We start from the raw sequence: 20796 nt of genomic DNA, 5'->3' as shown, positions 1-20796 counted from the left end.
GCGCCGAACACGACGTGTATCCGGGTTCAGTGCAAGAGATGCGGAGTGTCCAGTATCCATGCCCCAGACAAGGTCTTCATGAAAAGGCTCAGAGGGGACTCCTTGAAGTTATCGTCGGCAGTTTGGAGTCCTTCTGGCATTTTCCTCGAACAATCGCCACCGTCAGCTGGTTTCCACAGCGGCGGCCTGTCTGGGCGATCGACACGTCATAGCATAAGGTGAGGCCTGTGGTCCACTAATACAGTGCGAAGCGATGGCGTCTCCGAGGACACCGAGGGTAGTCAGGTTTAATTTTTTAGCCAGACAAGGTTTCGGCCGGTAATGGGGATTCTGGGCATCTTCGCAGCGGTCTACAGGAACCCCTTATTCTCGATTTCTTGAATGGCAGTTCAGCACGTGTTTTAGACACAACCGCGTTTCTGTGTGTGCATTTTTCCCTGCCGTTTGTATGGCACTGAGGAGGAAACTTGGTTTTTTTTTGTGGCAACCACATTATGAAGGAGACGAAATGGGCGCCCGTGTCCCGGTAGTGCTTCATCGTACCTCATAGTGCATGGGTCGCCACCGGATACTAAACCCGACATTACAATTTTTTTATCTCATTACCAAGGCAGTCTGTTTCATCATGGAGCATCCCAAAAATATGTACGCATTTTTTCATCGAACGAGGGACCTCGAGCAGGGAACCTGTGCTGTCCAGCCTGGGCTGTGGATAACCAGTGTCAGATGTTCACCGAGGTGCGATAGTTACTGCGCCGTTTCCTTTACTCAAAAAAAAATATAGCAGAGGTCTCGTGAGCAATGACGAAGACCCCTTGCACCTTTCTACGCCTTGCTGGCAGGAGCACTGCTGCCGCCGTGGCAAGAGGAGTACGAGCCAAGACTATGAAACCGGAAAGAGGGGGTCAGCAGACGCCAGGCAGCTGTCCCTTCGCTTTCCGGCGTCCAGCCAACCGAAGAGCGTTTCTATTGCGTTCTCAGTGGCGTTTCTGGACAGACCTTCGGTAATGTGTTTGTGCCGGAGACGGGGGCGCGTCGCAAACGTTCTACATACACGGCGCGCCGGTATACAACCGTTGCAGCAGAGTAGATGGCAGCATAGGACGCTTCGCAGAAGAGCCGCTGTATCTGCAGGACCCGTGCGGCACATTCCAGGAAGGATTATACCCACTTAGCCGCGATGTTCTTCACCGGCCTTAGCGCTGCTGTCATCAGCCTCCTCGGCTCTATGTGCGGCTGCGTGCAACCGCCGTTGCTGATCAGATGGGGCGCTTGGTTCTTCTATTCGCAAACCCTTCTACCTTTCTACATCTTGCTGGCAGGAGCACTGCTGCAGCCGTGCAGAATGACCGCAGCAAGCACGAAGCGCCATCACGGATTACCAATATTCGGGCCTCTAACCTCTTCGTGTAAGCACGTATCGCCGCCTGTGCTTCAGGAGACCATGACGACCGGCACTCTCAATTCTAAAATTTGGAAGGCGTGTAAGACTTGCTTAGAATGTGAAAGCATGCATTTTAGCTTTATTTTTCTTTTCTAATTGCCATTAACATGCAGTCGTAAGGCAACACATACAATAGGTTGTTTTGTACGCCAAAACGCAGCACGATGTTGTTGCGTATTAGTTGCGGTCTCGCCTAACAGTCTGAGCGTCCTGGGCTCATTGCCCCGCACCTACGGAAGATCGCTCTTTTTTGATACCCCGGGGACATCTGGGATTTTTCGGACACTCATGCAGGTCTACGCCGACCCCGGGTTTCGTTGCCGATGAGGCGTATAGTAATGCTTTCGCCTTAATAGTGCCCCGAAATTTAGACAATGGCAGTGTCCAAATCAAATCAAATCAAATCAAATCAAAAGTGTTGCCCCAAGTGGACGAGCGCACGGACTTGACATTGCCAGTGAAGGGATACGCCTGCATCTGCTGCCTCATGACCATTCCTGACCGCAATTCTTCTTATCCTGCAGGCGGCTGATCCCGTCTCTCGTCAGGCTCGTGCGATCCCAGCGTCGCTGAAGGATGCGGAGGAATCTGGAGGCTGAAGAACCGCAGTGATCGTCTGCAGCGCTTTCGCCGCGTGGGTGTCAGCTGCGTCGACGCACCAGCTGGTCAGCGAGACAAGTGCGGGCACGGAACAGGTATGTACCCTGTGAGGAAGGAGACCGCCACCAGCGTTACGCTGGAGTTGATGCACTGACGCTGCACTGTGTGGGTGCTCTGCAGAAAAAATTGGACGCTTTTAAGCTTCCTATAGGATTGGAACGCGATAGCGCGTTTCCGTGCTGCCAGGGAGTCCACGGAACGACATCGCGCGTTCGGCGCGACGCCTTGCCCTCTGGAAACACCTTTGAACGCAACGCTTTTTTGAGGAAAGGAAATGGCGCAGTAACTTTCTCACACATCTCGCGGGACACCCGAACTGCACCGTAAGGGAAGGGAGGAAGGTGGGAGAGAAAGAAGGCAGATGTGCCGTAGTGCTTAGCTGTAACAGTTCAGCAACTGGCTTGTTGGTGAGTGACATATGAGTCAGTGCGTGGTTTGTGCTTTTTTGCGTGTGTGCATATTTACACGCAATTACTGCTACTTGGTTACTTCCAGCGTACACGGAGGAGCGTAGAGACAAAGCTCGCTCAAGCGAAAAGTGACATTAATTAAACCAATGCAGTCATCGGTAAGCTTGCCTAAGCGTTGTACGCGACTTAGTAAATGCAAAATCATCTTCCCCTCCTTGCAGAGCAGGTGCTCTCCTTGTGACGTAGTACTTCTGAGGACCCTCAGGCTACCGGCGTGTGGTGTCCAGCGGTGCCTCTGGCTGAAATGCAAGGGTGAGCTCGCAGCTATCTCTTCAAATAAGTATCCAGGCTAGTTCAGTGAAACTTGCCGCTAATCTAACTGCCGCGGTGGCTCAGTGGCTATGGCACTCGGCTTCTGACCCGAAAGACACGGCTTCAATCCCGGCCGCGGCGGTCGCATTTCTTTGGAGGCGAAATTCTAGAGGCCCGTGTACTCTGCGATGTCAGTGGACGTTAAAGAACCACAGGTGGTCGAAATTTCCGGAGCCCTTCAGTACGGTGTCCCTCATAGCCTGAGTCGCTTTGGGACATTAAACCCTAATAAACCAAACCTAATCTAGCATAGCAGCTCGGACGGTGGCACGTCGGTGGCCATATACAACATGTTGCGCAAATAAATGCGCGCCCTAGACATTCCATCTATAGTAGGATACAATATAAAAAAAATGGCAGTTGCTAACACTGGGCCGCGGTTCTCGGCGTCCCGTATTACTCTGCTGGCCAATCTCAACGGTAAACGAAATCATTTTTTTAATGTTTGAGTATATTGTCACAGATAGAATCGGAATCAGAAGGGCTAGGTACAGGCTATATCAAAGAATCCATATATCAAAAGTCTAGTTCTCATCATTTTTTTCTTGCGATGTAAGCTTCTTGCTGATATAACAAGAAACATTTATGCAACCGACCACTTTTTCGTCATGGAGGAATTCTGTGCATGAAGGCTGAATGTGGGCGGAGCTTCACTGCAGACTTAAGTTGTATCCGACTATAAACGCGCACATTGTTCGAGCGCAAATTTCGCACAGAAATGACATTTGGGCGGGAAAATTGTTTCATTACCACGTTTGTTTAGGTTACTTACCTGATTTGATCAGTAGTCTGATATTCGCATCGTCTGAGTTGACGACGAAGGAAATTAAACCGCTCTGTCAGCGATCGCACCGGTGCCGCCATCTCGTTTTTCGGCCGTGGAGATTCGTCAAGGGAGGGGGAGTCGGATGGTTTTGCAAAAGGTTTGAAGGCCCCTCTTGAACTGTTTTATCGGTGATAATAATAAACGTAATTTGGCCGTACTCCACTGTATTTCTAGTCTTTGGTGGAGTCTTCAAGCAATCTGCACGGTCTACAAACGGGATGGCCCCACCGGTGCGATCGCTGTCAGAACTGCTTGATTTCCTTCGTCGTCGCTCTTGCTCGTTGTCAACACCATCGCTCTTCCACAATAGGGTCGACTGGCACGTGTACTCCACATGAGGATGAACCTGGAGCCTCTTGGGCCCAGGTGCGCATGCGTGTCACGGCCGCCGACAGGTGTGAATGGTGGCAGTATGCGTTGTGCTAAAGCTCTCCGGTGTATGCGTTTTTTCAGGCCAAAGAACCCAAGGGGCCTGAGCCACCAGTAGAGTCTCTCGTCGTGTGGGTGTATAGGACGTCCTCAACGCCAGCATGCCCCACGTCCCGACCACCTGGATGGGGCAGGAGATGGAGAAGCGCCACCGCAAGTGAGGAAGACTGCTGGAAGAGCGCACGTTAATTGACCTTCGCATTCCATCAGAATCGCCGGTTCCTGACCACGCGTACAAAACTGCTAGCAAGCAGAACACTATGAAAGGCCTGTGGCGAAATGTGGTTGCAAAAGCCGAAAAATCACTCTAATGCACTTGTCTGCTTAAGAGTGGAAAATGCGAAGGGCTTTCCCTTTCCTCTCTTCCTCCCTCCAGATGTGGATGCGATGCCGGCCGAGGCGGTTGAATTTCGATGGAGGCGAAATTCTAGAGGCCCGTATACTGTGCGATGTCAGTGAACGTTAAAGCACCCAATGTGGTCGAAATTTCCGGAGCCCTTCACTACGGCGTCCCTAATAGCCTGAGTCGCTTCGGGACGTTAAATCCCCATAAACATTTTTAACTGTCGTGTGCTTGGATGACGGCAAGGCTGAAGATGCGCGAAGGGTCAGGAGATCCAGGACGGCACGCCCAGACGATCTCCACCGAATATTGTTGCGGATGGAACTGACTTATTTACAGATGAATACTGGGCCGAGTACGGGGAACGGAGCAGGCAGCCAAGTGAACGTCCTTCGCGCGTCTTCAGCCTCGTCCTCCGTCAACGCGGTTTCTGCCTGGCACAACACAGTGCTCAATATATGTAATGAGTTAGAAAACTAGTTCGAAAATCTACCGTGGCCCTTTAAGGGAGTCCGTATTTTTTTACTATCTTCTCATTCTTATCTCAGTTGCTCAAGCCAGCATCGTCGCTTCGGCGGTCGCGATTTTGCACCACACGTCTGTTTCCATCGTTCCGCCCCTCTCCTATCTGAACGTGGCAGCGATCGTGACTTAGCTCGGGTGTGAACCACTCTCTCAATTTTGCGTCATCCTGTCACGTGGACTCTCACGCCGGAGCCTCGCTTCGATTTCTACCTAGACCGCAAATTTGTTGTATTTTTATTCTTTCTCGATCATTAGCTAAAATGACCGGTGACCTCAGATGCCTCGTGAGGTCACAGGGAAGAAGTTCCGGCGACCCAATCTGCGAACACCTCTGACATCAGCGTAGCCATCTAACGCTTTTCGCATTAATGAGATTTCAGGAAAAGAAGCACAACTGGCTGTCTTTGAGTGTGCACGCCCTGAGAGAAACACACACGCAGACTAAACGCAAGTTTCCATCTAGCCTTCATCATTTTGTCTCGCGGTGGTTTGGGGTTCCATCGGCAGAGTGAACCCGATATGAACCTCTCCCGCCTTCAAATCCAGCGGATAGTCAAGACCAATTCTACCAATGGGACAAGACTGCGAAATGATGGACACCTTAGTGAAGGGCTCCCGAAATTAATATCACCTAGGGTTCTTTAACGTGCACTGACATCGCACACTACACGGGCCTCTAGAATTTCGCCTCCATCGAAATTCGACCGCCGCGGCCCATAGCGCACCCGCGTCTTTCGGGTCAGCAGCCGAGTGCCATAAAACTGAGCCACAGCGGCGGCCGCAGTCGATACTACAGTATTGGGTGCAACATTAATGGCATGGCGTAGTCAACAGGGGCAGCGTGCTGTGACGCCACCACAGGAGTGCAGATGATTGCTCTGTTTTCAGAATGCAGTGGCTGAAGCCAAACGTAACGCCCGTACGAACCTTCAAAGCGCTGGCGATATAGCTCAAAACCGACCATCACATGATCCTCAAGTAAAAGCCATTGCATGCAAAAGGTACACGTGAAAGACTCTAGGATACCCACGTTCTCGCCCGCGAGACTGACACCCCCCGTAAAAGACACATAGGTCATATTGGCGATCTATACAAAACCCTCCTGAGTCACAAGATCAGTAACCGGAGAGAGCGCAGGGGAAACAAGCTGGCGATCACCATCCACGCCGTGTAATCTCCATGTGTTTCTTTCGAACAAACAGTTCTTCGCTGCCTTAGGGTTATTGCACTCTGTTCCTGATGTACTAGATTGCAAACATTTCCGTCCATGCATTTTCCGAGCCATTGCCTCACTAGGGCGATATTAACTTTTGAAGTCTCATGCTGTAAACAGCATCAGCAAACCATAACATAATATACCATGCTATACCATTTTTGACGCGACGTCTAGAGGATGCTTGATGAACTAAGCTTAGTGCAGATGCCCTTAGCGGTCTGGTTTTCGAGCAATTGCCTCCGGTAACGCGCCTAACAGCGAGGGCAAGGCTGTCTGAATACAAAATATAATGTTCTCCGAAAGGTAACTCTTCGTTGAATGCTAGCCAATTTTGACACACAGCCCAAAATACTCCAAAACTAGAAAATCAGAGCCACAAAATTTAGTGACCATTGGCTTTGCACAAAGGCATTCACCGGTGGAGCGTTGGTGCAAAGAAACCGGCTGAATTTGTTGCTGAAGACTCACTGTTCACACAACCAGAATCAGATATTAAGCTGAGTGAGATATGAGTTAGTATGTGATTTGTTTTTTGTGTGTGCGCATATTTGTACGGAATAAGCGCAAGTTGGTTGCTTCCAGTGTACACTGTGGAGTGCAGAGACAAGGTTTTCTAAAGGAAAAAGTGAGAAAATAATTTTAATTAGACATGGACAGTGATCGCTACTCTTGCATATGTTCAAAATCTTCTTCCCGCCCTTGCAGAGCACGAGCTCTCCTTGTGATGTGGTACTTCTCTGAGGACCCTCAGGCTACCGCCGAGTGGTGTCCAGCGGTGCCTCCTGGCTGAAATGCAAAGGTAAGCTCGCCGCTATATCCTCAAATAAGAATCCAGGCTAGAATCTAGCATACCAGCTTGGGGCAGTGGCACGTTGGTGGCCATATACGTATGATCATTCGTACACTTTCGATCCAGGCCAAGGTAGTGCGATCGATTACCGAACTCGGCGGCTGCATTTCGATGGGACAGAAATGCAAAAGCGCCCATGCGCTCTGCTATAAGTTACTGCATTTTAAAGAAGCCCATGTGGGGTGAAATTAAAACGGAGTCTCTAATTGTCGACCTGCGGTCTCATGGCCTTGAACCTCGCGCAACATATAACATGCAAATAGAGTTTACGGAGTTTCACATTATTGTTGCTGGCAGGGTTAGACGACGACGGGCACCTGGTTTTCTCTTCAACGGGCTTTCTATACTATCACATAATAAAAGCATAGAATGTGAGATGCCTAGCACCATGTTTGGAATCGCTGCCTTTTTTCTGTCCAAACAGGAGAGTAAATATGGGAAAACTAGGAAGACTTACTAATGCAATGCCATAAACAACAGAACCAAGAAAGAACAGGCTTTGTCACAAGTTTGTAGCTGAGGGGTTTGCCTTCTAAGCTGTCTAGTGGGGCTTCTGTAGCATTCGTGGGATTCGTACCCATCGGAGTGGCGAGAACCAGAAATCTTCTTTCCTTCAGGCGTGTTCAACGCGTGCGATGCAATACGAGCCACACAGTGGAGCTCGGAAGCATACTTTCGACAAACGTTTTATGTATTTTGCCCCAATGACCATGAATACTCCCTTCTCTAGACAACCTTTCACGAAGCAACGGCATAAAATTGTCGAACGTGCACACATGAAGAGTAATTCGGCAGGGTTGTCACAAACTGTATATCGTTCATGTTTTGCAGCTCTTTTTTATTAGTTAAATATTGTATCACTTGCCTTGGCACATGCAATCAACAGCTAGAGTGCAGCCCATCGTTTTGCTATTGCGGTTGGGCTTTATTTGGCGAGCATAGGTTTGACCGTCTCTAAGGCATAGCGGTACGAAAGCTATGCTCGCCTAATAAAGCCCTCCTCCCAAAAATCATGGGCGGCTGCACCTCTTTCCCAGGACTCAATGCTTAATGTATTCTTGCGTGCGAATGTAACATTAATAAACAGATTCACAACAGCGCTACGGAACCAGGACAGAAGGAACACGAAAAACACAGGACGGGCGCTGACTACCAACTCTTTATTGCGTGAAAAAAAACCAGCACAGATTTATACTATTTCCTGGACCACGTGATGCACTGTCAGCCACGGGACACAGCGAAGGAACGCCTCACACGTTTGGGGAGTCATCACACAGCTCGACAGAACTCATAAAACGTGCATGCACTATCAAAATATAGCATTGCCAAGCTAATGATAAAGGGACTAACAGATACAAAGATGTGCATGACCCAGCTACAGCCTACGACAACTACAGCTCAGATAGGCAAGAAAATGAGTACTTCAAAGCAAAGCGGAATCTTTGGGCTACGTAAAAACATTCAAGAGAGCGAGAAGGCGTAAAAGGATGAGAAAAGCATGAGCAAAATGGCGATGAAAACAAGGGCATGAAAAACTTGCTTTTACGCCTTCTCGCTCTCTTGAATGTTTTTACGTAGCCCAAAGATTCCGCTTTGCTTTGAAGTACTCATTTTCTTGCCTGTCTGAGCTGTAGTTGTCGTAGGCAACAGGGGTCATGCACATCTTTGTATCTGTTAGTCCCTTTATCATTAGCTTGGCAATGCTATATTTTGATAGTGCATGCACGTTTTATGAGTTCTGTCGAGCTGTGTGATGACTCCCCAAACGTGTGAGGCGTTCCTTCGCTTTGTCCCGTGGCTGACAGTGCATCACGTGGTCCAGGAAATAGTATAAATCTGTGCTGGTTTTTTTCACGCAATAAAGAGTTGGTAGTCAGCACCCGTCCTGTGTTTTTCGTGTTCCTTCTGTCCTCGTTCCGTAGCGCTGTTGTGAACCTGTTTATTAAGAATGAACCAACTAGCCCACACCAGAATCCTCCTCGAATGTAGCAAAACGCACCTCACTGGATGGCTCATTGTGCTAGGGTGGTAGCAAGGTTTCATAATGCAGGACGTTGACCGTGGCAGGAGAGGGACACTGTCGCACCTGTTCTGTGTCAAACTGCAGGGTGCCCGCTACTGTCTCCTGTCAGGCTCGCACATTCCTCGCCGCAGGAGCACGGGGCGACTCATAAAACTGAAGAAACCCCGCTGAGCGCCCGGGATTCATTCGTCGCGTGGGCGACAGCCACGACGCCGACGAGCCCACCTGCCTCGCCCTGACAGCGTGGGTCCGGCGGGGTAGACGAAGATGTTCCTGGTAAGTAGGACTGCCACCTTTGTTGCGCACGTGACCTACCCACCCCGCTCGAAGCTTCAGTGGACCCAATTTCCCCCATCACTGTTTTAGAGCGCAGTTCCTTGGCGCCCATTTCTGCGTTTCGCGGCGTCCCAGTCGCCGTTCTCTCTCGTTAAGCAGTGGACACCTCAGTCTCGTTTTAAGCTCCTATGGAGCGGGAGCTTAAAAGCCGGAGGGGAGGCGCATAACTGCCTTCTTGGAACCGTGGACACCTCGATCGTCCTTAAAGCTATGCGGTGGTACCGACAGATGTGCGCTCCATGCGTTGGCATTGACAACGTTGTGCCAGAAACGTGGCGTTAAAACCATAGGCCATCGGCGTTCATTGGCTTTGGCGGTGACGTTTTACACTCCGATCATTTTGAAAGGAAGTGAGCATAACTTGCTCCCTGGGTCAGTGGACGCCTGAATCGCGCTTATAGGTACTTCGGATGATGAGCAAGAGATGTAGGCTCCATGAATAATTAGCTGTGGCAACGGTGAGCGAACTCTCGCGATCAACCATCAACTGTTACCTGCCAGTGTGGCAGGGCGGGTGGGGACTTTAATGTCGACATAAAGACAAACAGGAATTCATTACCACTTATGCGGGTGAACATCCTGTTCCTCTCGCTCGTAACGCCTCCCACGGCTGTGACAACCTCCCGAAATACTTAAGACCTCGTCTTTGAGAACCAGGCATTGGTGCAGCAACTCGAGCATATATCCATTTCTCCGACCACGTAGCTTCCTTCATGACAATCAAAAACTGTTAGTGTCTTGAGGAAGGAATATGTATGAAAAATTAACAAGTTGCCTGTAATTCTACATGCATGTCTTGCTTGAATTCTGTGCCTCAATCTAAAAGCTGAAACAGCTGATGAGCTGGGCTCAAGTTTCGCATTCGGAAGTAACGTAATCGTCGGAAATGTTTTCTTGTGCTGATCACCTCTGCCCGCTAACAGTCGAAGAGCCATATTTCCTTTTCCGGCGTATCAGCTTGCGAGAGGCAATTGCTGATTGCGTTAAATAATATTTTTGTGCTCGCAAAAATTGTGTCAAAAGTCACCACAAAAAGCTTCTTGTGGTATCCTCGTTGAAGCGAGCGAGTACAAGCTGACCAGTCTATATCTGAATGGAACCCAGCTATCTGCAAAATCGGATCATGAATTTGTTCCTTTCGATAATACTTTGGAAAAGAGCATTTCAGTGAGCATAGTCAGCGTGATGATGTCTCTTGGAAGCAACATGCGGTTTCAGGTAGTCTATTCTTGTGCAGATGGTGTGGCGCTGAACCCGGTCGTGTAGAACACCTTCGTCACATACGCGGAAGCCTTCCTCGCCGTCTCCAAGCACCAGCGACTCCTGCTCTTCAAGTAGGTGGCCGTTGGTGTGACAAAAGTTGCGGGTTGCTGGATTCATTCATTCGTGCATGAAGGAAGTGGGAAAAGCAATAAGCAACGATGAGCGACGAGGCAGCGATCTACAAATTGCAACACAAATAACACATTGGACACCTTGAGCATACCTTATCCCGTGTGAGCGGCACCGTTATTGCCGGGAGCCCCGGGAGCCCGCGGCCAGTCAGTGCGCACGCGCAAATCGCCTTGACGGCGCCAGATGTTGCCAGTTACCCGTCAGCTGCGCGTGCGCCTGCAGCATCACGACCAATCCGCGCATGCTCACCGGTGGGAGGGCTCCCGGTACTCCGGTAATGGTAACACGGTACACGGTATGCTAAAGGTGTCTATTGTTATTGTCGCAAGACCTCCCTAGTCAGAAACTTTGGTTTAACCATGTACAGCCAGTAAGTTAGCTGCCACAGTCTTATTTACCTTCATACAAGGTCTGCGAACCCTGGTATACCGGATGTCGCAGCTAAGTAACCAAGGTTTTAAAGAAGGCGGAAATGTCGTAGACCATGGAAACCATGCGTGTCGTATTGAGACGCGTGGCCTAGTTTTAAGCAACATTCACGTCTGCAGGCGACTCCAGATTCACTGTTTTATGGTAGTGAGAGATGGGTGGGTTGGCGGGTAGATAAGGATCTCAGCGCGCGAGTCTGCAGTGAGATCAGCAGTTCAGCAGCCTTTTAGCCATAGTATAGTTGGGAACAAAGTTTAATTCGGAAGATGATAATCATTTTAAAAACAACTGGCTGATATGTTTGGACCAAGCTACCATTCACACATCTTTATTCACTGGCCTCGTGAGAGAGACCGCGAAGTAAAGTTGCCACGCAATACCTGCTGACGTATATCTCGCGCACACACGAAAATCCCCGTCGGGAACAGCGCTCGGGAAAACAGCCGGCTTAGTTTTGTATTTAAACGTCTTGGGACGGTTAAGCAGTTTTTTTTTCTACTCGAACGTTCTAGGCTTTCAAGACTGTGTACTCCTTTTCCATTCCTGCTTTACTAGTGTCATCAAAAATTTCGCTACTTAGTCTGGACTAATTACTTCTCTCGAACGAAAAATACTACTGCCTAGTAATTATGACTCAAAACCTACGCTAGGTTATACACGCCTACGACGCTTTTTTTAAACCTAGGTTGCTTTCAGCTGCGACACCCATACACATATTCTGTTTTAGCTTCAAAACGCTGCTGTGAAAAAGAAGTCCTTCAATCGTGACAGTGAAAAAACACGCTTACATTGGCCGTTACTGTCGTCACTTAGGGCTCATCAGTTCATCCCTCGCCAAAGCAGGTGTGGGGATACATCCTCACCCAAGCTGGTGTCTTGACTAATGATCCTGTGAATCTTTTTTCTAGAGTCACATCCAACTTACGTTATGACTGCTACACACTGCTACTCCGCTACAAATGAACAGTGCGCTGCTAACCCCTTGTACTTGTTTGTTTTCATGTGGCTTGTTCTAGCTAGATAGAAACATTGAAACCTTAAGTTCGTTTTCTGCTACGATTGGTATGCGGTGCGATTCACCACCCTTGTGGCCATGGTGTTCTGTTGCCAACTGCTTTTTCTTTCAAGTTCCATCTTTCTTTGTACCTAGCAGGATGTTAACCACTCTGTTCGCGTTCTTGTTCTCTTGAAGCAGGAAGACAGCAAGAACAGGTAGCGAGGAAGGCCCCGGAGCTAAGACGGCACAGCACACAGAGAGGGCGCACAGTATGAAATGTGTTCGTCGCGTGGGTGTGAACCACGATGCAAGCGCCCTCACCCGCCTCGTCCCCATAGATGGGATGGGGTTAAAGGCAGGAAGCTGATTTCGGTGAGAAGAACCTTTACGGGACACTTAAGTTCCGCCTGAAGGGTATGATTAGGACATATCACTTAGGAGACGCGGACGCTGTTCTTTCTTTTAGCCGTCACACAACAGTTACCTTGTTTATAAAGTATAAAGCGACGCCATTATAGATATGTCCATCGCTACCACCTTGAACGCTGTACGACGAACAGTTTGCTCATAATTTTGGTGCAAATGTTGACGGGATTACTGCCGCCGCATTGAGGTCAGCTAGTTTATGGTTTATGTGGTATAACGTCCCAAAGCGACTCGGGCTATGAGGGAGGCCGTACCGTTGTCCACTACGGTGTCCCTCATAGCCTGAGTCGCTTTGGGCCGTTAAAGCCCATAAACTAGCTGACCGCAATACGGCGGCAGTAATCCCGTCAACATCTGCACTAAAATTATGAGCAACTGTTCGTCGTGCAGCCTTCCACATGGTGTCATACAATTTTTCTGTGCACATAGCCCACATGTTTTAAGTTGAAGGCTAGCTTGCGGCAGTGCTTCAAACCGATGAGTAGGCCTTCCTAGACTACCTCTTCCCTTAAGGCGTGGTTCAGGCATTCACCTAGGTGTCGAGATGTGTGACAATTACGCCAATTCCTTTCCTGAAAAAGCAATTTTCGTATTGAAATAGTGACACAACCATCAAACGCACACCATTGTGAGTGGTGTCAGGGTTTCCCTTTCCATAAAGCATCCATTTTTTAGTCAGTTTGGAGGCCAGCTCGCGACAGGTATACGAACAGTGTGTCAACAGTGTGTCGGAGTGTTTCAATTCGACCTTTGGGGACCGGCGTTCTGAAGCGTGTGTTCGTTTCATTTTTCGGTGCAGAACCTGCGTCGAGGTCGAATGCTCAGATAACACACTGCTTTCGCCTTCTCAGAGCGGCACACTTAAGTTCGCTCTGAATTTTTTTTGCAAGTTTTGTAGCCGCGGATGTCGTGTGCAGGATACTGAATATTCAGACCTGAAGTTTTTTTTTATGAATTATGTGTATCACATCACAAAGGCGCCTTGAGGCGCACAGTGCGAGGGCACTTTCGCACGAGGTTAGAGGAAAATGGTGCGCGGGACCATGCAACAGCTCCCCTGGTCGAGGGAGGTTTCTAGCCCTTCCAGTACCAGTAATCTGCATGTGGCTCTCTGAGTGCACATGAGCGGTCTAGGTTTGTAGCTGTGGCGCATTAAGTGCACACGGCCACGATTTGCCAGCAAATTAATGAATGCGTTTGTTCGCGTCTGACTACATGCTTAACCAACATATGCCTGGGCCGTCTGAAAGTATTTGCCGGCTCTGTTATGTTGCTCAAGCACTCGTCGATATGTTGACATCCCGCCGCCTATGCGCTATCGGAGAGCTAGCAAATACACTAAATCGGCTCCTAATTTTGATCAGACAGTAAGACTTTCATCTAAAGCTTCGTGAAAAATTAGCGCAGAAAGCGCAAGCTGTGCAGTGGTCCATGTCATGGCACATAGCCCGCGTGGCTTTTATTATTAAAGCGCGACTAAGGTGTCCACTTTCCCAGGGGGCCAGTTACGCGCCTTGCCTTGCTTTTGAAGCTCAAGGTCATTTGAACGTGAAAATTCGGCACACGGTGGTCGAAGCACGAGGTCCCATAGAAAAGGGTGTCTGTCTTTCCTGCGTAAGGTGGTTTGTTCGAAAAGGATGGGTAGAAGCGTCCCCTGGCCCGGCGCCCAGCTTCTGTCTTTGATCATTATGTGTGGTACCTATAAGCGCGATTCCGGCGTCCACTGGCCAGTTATGCGCACTTCCTTTCCTTAAAATCATCGGAGTGTAAAAACGCGTCAATGCCAACGCTAATGAACGGAATGAACGCCGATGTTATATGGCTTCAGTGCCGCATTTCTGGCACAAAGTCGTCAATGCCAACACATGCAGCGCAGATCTGTCACTACCGCCACATAGCTTAAAGCATGACTGAGGCGTCCACTGTTCCGAGAGGGCAGTTATGTGCCTTTCCTCTGTTTTCCAGCTCCAGTTCCATTCGGTTTTCAATGGGTTTCGTAGCATAAAGCGCGACTAAGGTTGTCCACTGTCTCAGGGGGCCAGTTATGCGCCTTTCCTTGCTTTTGAAGCTCAAGGTCATTTGAAGGTGAAAATTAGGCGCACGGTTATCGAAGCACGATTTCCCGTAAAAAAGGGTGTCTCCCTTGGCGGCGGAAGGTGGATAGTTCGAACCCCACTGCCGGACAAGAATTTGTAGAAGCGTCCCCCGGCCCGGCGCCCAGCTTCTGTTTTTAAGCATTATGTGTGCTGTGGCAGCAAACATTCAGGCACGTGTAACCGCGCGCCTTGTGGTTTTTTTTCCTAGAGTGCAAGCGCCACTACTCGAGGTACAGAGTTTCGCCTGTCTTTGCACGTTTGACCTTGAATCCCAAATTAGGTCAAACCAAGCACAAACCCCAAATACTAGCAATATATGACGGTATCTTGCTGCGCATAGTCATGATATGCCTGTATGTTATGGTTCTAGCTAATAACCAACAGCCAGGTGACCGACGACCAGCAGTCACTTGACCCTTGACCTCATTAGACCTTTGGCCTTGACCTTTATATCTGAGATTTGTATTCCCTGATGCGATGTCATGCGAGTACGTAGCAATTACGTCGCACCCTACTTCGCTATAAATACTGGCGGCTTTGCTTTCGCTTATTTACTAGGCTCAGCTGGGTTGAAGGAACCTCAGCCATTTTTTTGTAATTGAGTGTCCTCCCGCTAGCATTGCACACTACTGATTTTTAAGGTCTTCTGTTTAAACTACACATGGTCACCTTTATGCTTTGTTTTTGGATTTCGTAGTTCTATTTTCAGTAATTCTATGTTTCTATTCTAGGTGGCAAGGCTTCGTGAGCGGACAACTCCACTGGGCATCACGAAGGATTGGCTTGCCTTCCGAGATGTAGAGCTGGGCCTTGCTCAGGGCAAGTTCCCGTCACCACCTTACAAACTCTTAACAGTAGCATTGATTAAAAAAGCGAGGTGCTGAAACATACATGGTTCCCGCACGCACCGAAGTGTCCTCGCCGAGCTTAGAGCTTAGCGCAACAGTGCAATGGCATTTCACATTTTGAACCAAGCAGCCGTCTTAACCCAACGCTGGGCGGCGGTTTTGTTTTCTGTACCGACCCTACATGGCAGGCCTAGTTCTTTGAGTGCCGAGTGATGGCGCTGCGCATAGACACCACATTTCGAAGCGAAAAGCTTCACTAAGCTTCACTACGCTAAACAACGCGCTTCGCGTGAGCCGGCGTATGTTGGAGCATGAGTGACGTCACGCACGTCGCAGGCTACTGCGCATGTGCGCTGCTGCTTCTCCTCCTCGCCACCATTTGACCTTTCGCCGCAGCCGTGCACAGTGCGCATTTGAAAGGAGGGATATATATGGCGCGCTTGCCCATAGAACAGGCGCACGCTGCCGCGCGCTATGCGTCGTTTGACGTTCGCCGCAAGCGCGTGTTTAACGCGGATCACCGCGGCCTTTCGCTTCGAGATATCCAAGCTTAACCTTAGCTAGCCCCAGCCAATGTTTGCTTGCATGTTTTGTTCTTTCAAACAATACTTTAGAGATTGGCATACATGGAGCACCCCGTGGTGTTCACCTACGACCGCTATTGTATCTATAAGTGAATTTGTTATTAACTCTATTTCGGTTTCCGCCACGCAACTAGTACTGAAGTGTGTAAAGATAACTTGAGGCACGAAAAAACTGCAATATAACAGATATGTCGTTTGTTGTTATTTTAGCTCTTGAAGCAGGTTGGTTTAAGTACTGTACAGAGTTGAAGCGTTTATATTGCAGCTTCTCCGTCCTTCTTTTGGTCTAAAGGTGAACTACACATCACAGTCATTCTTCGCTTGATGGAACCCAAACAGTATGAGAGAGAACCAATTCAATTTTAAATTATTTAGTGTTGCAGGCAAAAACCACGTTAGTATTCATGTACTCTAAGCCCTAACACATCATTTGAAAGAAGGAAACAAGCAATAAAATTAGGTGTTCAGCCGGAGTACAAAAAACCTCAGGTGCTCTAAATTTCGAATTTCGTTGAGAAAGATGTCGTGACTCGACTATGATGTGCATGGGCAGTATGGTTTTTTAGTTTTAACCTTTGCTCTTCTGTTTTTTGGATTGTTCACTGTGTCCTGCGCCTTCATATACTTTTCCGCGAATGTAATAAACGGTTGTTAGTCAGCGTCTGTGTCGTCTCCCGTCTTCCTTTTGTCCTGCTTACTGCGCTCCTTAAGCATGAACCCAAGCAGCGCAGATAACTGGCCCAATATTGGAAATGTATTGGCAAGGGCCGGCCCTATACAATGGACCATAGTGAAACCATACATTTCCAATACTGGGCCGATTACCTGCGCTGCTTGGGAACCCTTACCAACTAGCCCAGTTTTATGTTCTCGTGAACAAATCTTTGCATTTTTATTATTTTGTATAGCGATGTGCAAGAAAAAAGAAAACGCATAGCAAGGTTGACTGAAACCCATGTGCGTTCTAATTTTTTTTGTCCTGAACCCGTTTGAACCGGGTCGAACCGGAACGGAATGGCTCTCTGGAGCCGAACCCGGAACTGAACCCGAAAGGCGTGAACCCGAACCCGAACCGAACCCGAAAAAATGCCGGTTCGACACCCTGGATTCAACAATAGTTAAACAGCAGTTGATTTTTCCCCTGTTACTCGATTGGAGTATCATTCCTCGCTTCGGCGAGCGCGGGTTCGGCCGCTTATCTGTTTTATGCGAAGCATACTACTTTAGAAATGAACGGCGGCGCAATAAGAAGAACACAACAAGAGAGGGGACACCCCCCCCGGGATACTACTTTAACTACCACTTCAGCCCTTCACCGTGGTTATGCGCCTCCAAATCACGTGATACATGACGTCACACCACCTGACACGATGACGTCACGACAGTGAAGAAACGGGGGCCCACCTCGCACCGTCGCTGTGGTTGTGCGCCTCAAAATCACGTGACACGATGATGCCACACCACGTGACACGATGACGTCACGGCAGTGGAGAAACGGGGGCCCACCTCGCGCCGTCGCTGTGGTTGTGCGCCTCCAAATTACGCGACACGATGATGCCTCGCATTCTCCAGGCTTAACGAAGTTAAGCCTCAGCCATTTTTTCAGCAGCGTCCGCTCCGGCGGACGCAGTTGTTGCTGCGACGCGCGTCGTTTCTTTCCTTTTTCTCTTTCCTCTGATATTTTAATTCTCCTCTATTTGCACGTGGCAGCGGTGGTGGCTTGGCTCGAGCCAGTAGGAAGGCCCATACAATTTCCTTTTCATCCTTCTCCCAGTCGCAACAACAACCACCACCACTGTTACTCACTCTAGTACGTCGTACATACTACATACCACGTGTCCATGGCATCGTGCCTATAGAGGCGAAACGCATATGAAGCGAGTCTGCTGGGCGATACCAGTCTGCGTCAAAGAACAGCGGGCGGCCGAAATTAATCCGCAACCCTTCGCTGCTGCGAACCTTTGATTGCCTTTTTTAGCCCTCCCGTATCCCCATGCCGCGCTTTTGAGGTATCGTTTATGGCAGGATTTTACCTCGCAAAGCTAATCAGGCTATGAGGGACGCCGTAGTGAGGGGCTCTGGAAATTTCTACCGTCTGGGGTTATTAAGCGTGGAATGACATCGCGCAGTACACGGTCCTCTAGAATTTGATCTCCATCGAAATTCGACCGCCGCTGCTGGGATCCAATCCGTGTCTTTCGGGACAGAAGCCCAGCGCCATAACCAATGAGGCACCCCGGCGGCTGAGCGCGCTCGATTACTGAGCCGGAGTTGCAGGGTTCGCGGCGGCTGCGTTTCGATGAAGGCGGAATGCAAGAGGCCATCATGTGCGGTGCGCTGTCAATGCACCTTAAAGATCCGAAGGTGGTCGAAATTATTCCGGACACCCGCCCACTACGGCCACGACTTACAGGCCCAACAAGCCTTAGTCGGGCGCGCCCGGTAGGCGGCTACCGCCCTGGGGTCGCATACTAGGGATCTCCACCTAGTGTTAGTAAGGATCGGTTCCTTAGGGCTGATGCAAACATATCTCCTGTCCCTTCTTAAAAAATTCAGGGGCACTTCGGCTGTCTAAAGTGCGTATAGGCGAAAGCGTTTTCCGCAACACTTTGCCTATGTGACACTGGTGACGTTACCACTGGATGACGTCACACATAACTGATTGCGAAGTAATGACAACTTACTAATTAGTGACCAATTACTGATTATTGACTATATACTAATTAACGGTTAATTAATGACGTTTAAGCTTTTCTTTTAGGTTCGATCCTGGCCGCGGCGGCTAGAATTTCTTTGGAGGGAGAAATTCTAGAGGCCCGTGTACTGTGCGATGTCAGTGCGCGTTAAAGAACCCCAGGTGGTCGAAATTTCCGGAGCCCTTCACTACGGCGTCTCTCATAGCCTTAGTCGCTTTGGGACGTTAAACCCCATAAACCAAACCAAACCATCTAACAGGAATTTTCGGCCGGTAATAAGACTTCCAGGCATCTTTGCAGTAGTCGTAGCGTTCGACTTCGCTCGACTGTCAGCGTTCTGTGCTCTGCCATCGAAAATTTTAAGCGTTCCATGCCAGCTTTGTTACTCTATCTGCACTCGAGGCTTTTCCAATGAATGAGAGGTATGTACATACAGCCAGCCATTGCGTACGTGAGCCGGGTCCGAATTTCTGGGTGATATGTCACTATAGTTGCGAGCCTAACTGCCGGCTTCTGCCAAGCTCTGGTGTGCTTAGAAATGTGTGCGTTCAGAATGTAGGGTCCTAGAAGATTAACCCGGGACACACACAGTTTACCTCGCAAAGGGCTTTTGAGCCACACTGGTGACTCACTGGCTGAGGTAAAGCACCGCGGTGGCTTTGTGTTAGCGTGTCCGTCCGCTGAGCAGGAAGACGCAAGTTCAGTTCCTGCCACGGCGGCCGCGTTTCGATTCGGGCGGAATGCTGGAAGACGCCGTATGCTGTGGGATGTCCGTGCTCGTTTAAGGAACCCGCAGTAGGGGCACATTGATTGCATTTATTAATTCGAAATTAATCCAGGGGCGCGTATTTCTTCATTAGCTCCTCCGTTAATTCGCCTCGCGGATTAGTTCAGGGGTCCACCCTGAACGCATGAGAACGGCTTGCGGTTCTTTCTATTCTGCAGACACACCTGCGTTCCTGTGTGTGCTTTTTTTTCGCGGCCGTTTGGATGGCACCGAGGAGGCAACTGTTTTTTTTTTTGCGGCAACCGAATTTTGATAGAGGCTAAATGGACGCCCGTGTGTCCCGGTAGTAATTAATAGTACTTCATAGTGCATGTGTCGCTACGCGACATTAAACCGTACATATTTTTTTATCTGATTAGCACGGCAGTCTGTTTCTTCATGGAGCAGCCTAGAAATATATGCACATTTTTACCACGAATGGGGACCGTGTATAGGGAACGTGTGCTGTCCAGCCTGGGCTGCGGATAATCAGTGGCCAAGCAACCGACACACACGCGCGTGGCGATGTAAACTTGACATTCTGAGCTGTGAGAGACGAGCGCCTCACTGATAGCTTCTTCGTTTGAGTGCTTCGTCACTGAGTGCGGACGCTAGTACTAATCTGCGTATGGCGTCGTAAAAGCGCTGCAAAGTGTTTTTGTTTTTCATCTCAAGGCAGCAGGGTTACCACGCATGATATGAGCATCAAAAAATGGGCTATGGTTTAGCTCTGGTTAAACGTGTAGTGAGCTACAGCTAGCCGAGTGGAAGTCGCAGAGTCGAATTGCAAAGTCACTCTTTCGCCTTGCGTTTCGCTGGGCGTTTTTTATACAAATTAGTCCCTGGAAGTGGACACACAGTCACTGCGCAATTTCTTCTTCCTCCTCTTTATAATGGCACATACCCATATGGGGGGATTCATGAAAAACGACAGAAGAATATTTAAAGTTAAATAACAAAGAACATTTTGGTGAAAAATAAAGTTCCTGAAATTAGTCCCTGCAAGTGGACTGACAGTTACTGCGTAATTTCTTCTTCATCTTCTTCTTCCTCCTCATTATAATGGCACATACCCATAAGGGGGATTGACCAAGGTATGGTGGTATAAATAACGAAATTTCCATA

The 20796-nt window shown here is 49.1% G+C and overlaps 1 protein-coding gene across 25 annotated transcripts in view; it reads left to right on the top strand.

The window, feature by feature from the left end:
• LOC149347785 (uncharacterized) overlaps positions 1 to 20796 on the top strand; it is a 62990-nt gene continuing 42194 nt past the window's right edge. For 11 of the 25 annotated variants that reach the window (XR_016292646.1, XR_016292647.1, XR_016292633.1 and 8 more), the window contains exons 1-7: positions 1 to 218; positions 1969 to 2826; positions 6931 to 7024; positions 9183 to 9374; positions 10672 to 10768; positions 12451 to 12627; positions 15509 to 15600. The gene's annotated coding sequence lies outside the window, so the exon portion shown is untranslated. Of the gene's footprint in view, positions 219 to 498; positions 1410 to 1968; positions 2827 to 3785; positions 4299 to 6930; positions 7025 to 9182; positions 9375 to 10671; positions 10769 to 12450; positions 12628 to 15508; positions 15601 to 20796 lie in introns of those variants that run through there. The other 14 variants (XR_016292642.1, XM_089587441.1, XM_089587444.1 and 11 more) reach the window with 6 other exon arrangements.

Source organism: Amblyomma mixtum, chromosome 4 (assembly GCF_055824585.1).
Source record: "Amblyomma mixtum isolate Tamu chromosome 4, ASM5582458v1, whole genome shotgun sequence".
Lineage (NCBI taxonomy): Eukaryota > Metazoa > Arthropoda > Arachnida > Ixodida > Ixodidae > Amblyomma > Amblyomma mixtum.
This window is presented reverse-complemented; position numbering and strand designations above follow the sequence as displayed.